The sequence below is a fragment of the Vespa velutina genome, chromosome 1 (genome assembly GCF_912470025.1).
Source record: "Vespa velutina chromosome 1, iVesVel2.1, whole genome shotgun sequence".
Classification (NCBI taxonomy): domain Eukaryota; kingdom Metazoa; phylum Arthropoda; class Insecta; order Hymenoptera; family Vespidae; genus Vespa; species Vespa velutina.
Window position 1 is genome coordinate 2,287,788 of NC_062188.1, and position 5,000 is coordinate 2,292,787.

The window sequence follows — 5,000 nt, forward strand, 5'->3', positions numbered from 1 at the left end:
AACGAATCGATAGCGTTAGACATAGATAAATATATGTATATGAATAATGGATAAATAGATGGTTAAATTTTAAATATAAAAAATAAAAGACATATATGTATGTATGTATGTATGTATTATATGTACGACTATATATATATATATATATATATATTTATATATTACATATACCATATATATTGAGTCGTATACGTTATCATACTTTTCTTTTATGAAAGTTCTTCGTAAGAGATGTTTTATATACCCCCATCATTGTGCGAATATACCATGCAACGAGAAAGGAGAGTAAAAGAGAATAAAAGAGAGAGATAGATAAAGAGAGAGAGAGAGAGAGAGAGAGAGAGAAAGAGAGAAAGAGAGAAAGAGAGAGAGAGAGAGAGGAGTGCGAAAGGTGAGAGAAGTTTCGTTGAAGCGTGATTTGAATTCAAGATTAGACGAGAGAGCGACCGGGCTAACAGGCCAAGGAAAAGAAACATTCGCTGACACTATGAATATAAAAAAATTCTACCGAATAAATATTCAACAGAAGCGACGAAAATCTTCATGCTTTACTTATTCGAAAAATTCTTTCTCCCTCTCTCTCTCACTCTCTCTCTCTTTCTCTCTTTCTTTTTTCTCTCTCACTTTCTCTCAGCCTAAATCCTTTATCGTCTAGCTTTGATATTCGCAAGAGAATCATTATAGTAAAGTTATTCATTAAATTATTTTCGAGATCTCTTTCTCTCTCTCTCTCTCTCTCTCTCTCTCTCTCTCTGTCTGTCCGTCTGTCTGTCTGTCTCTCTTTCGAACGAAAAAAAAACTCTTGTGTTGACATAAAAGAGTTCACTTTTCCGTGTGTTACAAGATAAATTGTTCATTAAGAAACAAAAAAAAAAAAAAAAGAAAAAAAATATATGCATATGCACATTTAACGTATAATAAATCATATCGATATGACGCATTATTCAACAAAATTATTACACCTTTTATTATTCTCGCGGAGAAATTTCTTACTACGATGATGTCATTCAAATTCACACAATCGTATCCGTATATATTCCTGTCAATATAGATTATACACACACACACACACACACACATACATGTACAGATTTGATTGATAAGAATCGAATGAATCGATGGAAAAAAATAAAAAAAGAAAAGAAAAACATTCCAAATAAACAAATATATACGTAAGTACATAAAAAAAATAATGATTAGATCGTATGATTTTATGTAATCAAATCGATATTATTAAAACTCATCGTAAATTTTTCATATTAAAAATGTCCGGAATTAAAACAAGGAATTATTCGTGATTAATATAAATAATAACAAAACGTAAATAAACTCGAATAAAATACATTATTATATTCTTCATATAATCGTATAAGAGAAGATAATTGATATCATATAGTAGTAAAACGTGTATGTAACTTACGTAAATTTACGTATCTAACGTATTACGATAAAAGAAAGGAGAGAAAAAAAAAGTTCAATATAAATAAAGAAAAAAGGGGCTCCAGGGATCGTCGGTACTTTGTTCGATATCCGACACCGATCATCCTTTATTGAATCGAGCGATGCGCTCGTGCCAAAGAGTAGCAAGGATCAGAAGGAACGTAGGAGAACCCTTCTCTCTCTCACACACACACATACACATACATACACACACACACATACATACATACATACATACAAACATACACACACACACATGCACACACGTACACACATTCTCTTTAGTATTTCACCGCTGGATCCCCCAGGCTTGGCATTTCGGCTTCGAAGAGGAGGAGGTGGTAAAGGTATAGGTTGTGTAGGTTGTGAAAGTGGTGGAGGTGGTGGAGGTGATGGTGATGGTGGAGGAGGTAGAACCAGCAGCAGCAACAGCAGCAGCAGCAGCACAGCACAGCTGCTTTTCTCCGCTCAGCTCCGTTAGGCTTCTACGCTCGTAACTACGCTTCTCGTCTAACGCTCTCGTTTCGCATACAGGGCGCCGCTCCGCATTCCTAACAAAGTAGTCATCACGCATTCCTGAAACGCAATCGCGAACCTCCACCCTCGTTAGCAAAAGATGGATTCGTGCGCGTTAGACTTCAAGAGAAATGCTTTATTACGTTTTATATTATATATCGTTCTCGTCTATCTCGTCAAGTCTCATCTCTCCCCTATCATCTCTCCTTGATCTATGGATATTTTTATTTACTATAGCACGAAATTCATAGGTACGTAAGGTTATTTTATTCGGTCTTTTATTGATCAATAATAAGTTAAATGTATACACATGTATATATACATATATTTATATATATATATGTGTGTGTGTGTGTGTGTTTGTGTCTATCTGTGTATTATTACATATATATTATATTATTATGTAACCATATGTTTATATATATATATATATTGAGTGGATCTTTTCAAATAGATCAGACCAATATTTTTTGTACAAATTTAAAACCATAATAGACTTATTTATTTTTGTTTATATTTTTTTCTTTTTCTTTTCTCTCTTTTCTTTCATCTTCTCAATATTATCAAGAAAATATTTTTTTATCTATACGATTGCGCAATAAATTGTATCGTAGGTGTTTAATGGAAATTTCATTATTTCTTTGTAGAAACGATTTCAGGAATAATTTCCCTTTAAGGATACTTCGATGTAACGCGACGTAACGTGTAAAATATTATTTCTCCCTTTTTTGCTTTCCTCATTCTTTTTTCTTTTCTTTTCTTTTCTTTCGTATTTGTTGTTATTTTTCTTCTTCTTCTTCTTCTTCTTCTTATTATTATTATTATTATTATTATCAGTGTCATTATTTCGTTTCATCCATTGACCTGACAAATCTGAAAGGTTTCTATAAAATAAAAATAAAAATGAAAATAAAAAAAGGAAAAAAAAAAAAAAAACAAAAAAAGAAAACTAAAAACAAAAAAAAAAAATATAACCAGCAACTTGTTGCGCTATAAAATGTGCCTCTCGTTGGTTTTCACACATCTCGCTTCGTAACATTTATTCCAACCGCGTTAGACGAATGTCCTGGAATATTATCGAGGCACACTCGATACATACACAACAACACTTCAGAGTTCTCGAGGGAAGATAAATTCATTCTGTTCGATGCGATGTAGAACGAGGACAGGTATGAGCATATCGAATTACTATCACAATTTTTCTTACAAATAAATATATATATATATATATATATATATATATATATATATGTATATATATGTATGTATATAAAATAATATAAGTTTATTATTATTTATTTATTTATTTAAAATGTAAAGTACGAATATCAAACATCAAAGAAAATTCTTAAATTAACTTGAAAGACTTCTTTCTATCTTATAATATCGATTTTATTAATAGAATACATTTGATATATATATATTAATCAATAAATATAACAAATTAATTTAAATATTTTCGAACAATTAATATCGAAATTAATAATAACAATAATAATAATAATAATAATAATAATAATAATAATAATAATAATAAAATATTAATAGATCTATATCTTAATTGGAAAACAATTTCCACGTACTAATTAATATACATAGTTTTTAAATTTTATTATTATTTATTTATTTTCCTTTTTTCATCCGATGGAAAATATATAATAAATATGTATGTCGATTAAGCAAAATTCGATATTTAATAGACCAAAGAAACTATCGATTAAATCATTGTATATTAATTAACGAGTATAACAAAATTTATAACAATAAAATATAAATAATAATAACAATAAAATGTTAATCAATTTATCATTTAATCAGAAAATAAATAAACGATTTTTATATAGGTACTAATAGTTTCTATTGGTCCCTCTAATACGAACTTCCACGTTTAAATGGTTAGATGTGTTCCAGCACATATTAGGATATATAGTGAGAGAGAGAGAGAGAGAGAGAGAGAGAGAGAGAGAGAGAGAGAGAGAGAGATAGGTCCCTCGATGCGTGACCAAAGGGTGTTTAGAAGGCCACATGCGGCTTCTCCCCCGCGATATAATGCACGAACCGTATCGGCATAATTACACGGATAGCGTTAGTGTCACATCTCGAACAATGCTTTAAAAGAGGGAAGCAAACACACGTGGGGTAAGTGCACCTGCAAGAAATGATATTTCATCCGGAATGTACCACCGATTTTCTATGCCTTTCATGCTACCGTTAGAATCCTAAGGGTTCAATATGCCTACTCCCTAATTTCTATTATGACCGAGATAAGACTAGGTTAGCTAATACTATTCTTCCACCATGACCGACATTCTTTTTCTCTTAGTCTTAATCTTACTTTCTCTTTCACTTTCTCCCTCTCTCTCTCTCTCTCTCTCTCTCTCTCTCTCTCTTTCTTTCTCTCTCTAATTTTAATCCATTTCTAAAATGATATATATCATTTATAATTTCATAAATAATTTCATTTCGTTTAATCGGAGATCAATGTAAATTTTTTGATTTTGACAAGGAATATTTATTTTCCGAATTTTTTAAAGTGAGAGAAGAGAGAGAGAGAGAGATGGATGATAGTGTCTCCTATCTTTCTTTTTTTCTTCTTTTTTTTTGTTTTATGAAAAATCGAAAAAAAAAACCTTAGAAATCCATCGACTGTTAAAAATAAATTTGAATCTTCGTTTCTAAAAAGATATAATTGTAAATTTCATTTATCTGATTTATTTCGAAAAGATCAATGGAAATTTCAATGATACAATATAATCGATAGTAAATGGACAACGAAGAAAGAACAAATTTAGGTTTTATTTATTCGTTCAATATTATTTTTCTATCAATTAACATTGAGTATTATTCATTGAAATAAATAGACAGTATGTAGTATACGAATATTTCGGTCGGTATAAATGATTAAGTGTCATTGTTACGTCACTTATATTACGCGTTGATATTTTATACAGGGAATATCAGATCGGGCTTTATTTTTGAATATCCAGATCGAACATTGAAATATATTCGATTCGATGAACAGAAAATCGAAATAATTTTTAATC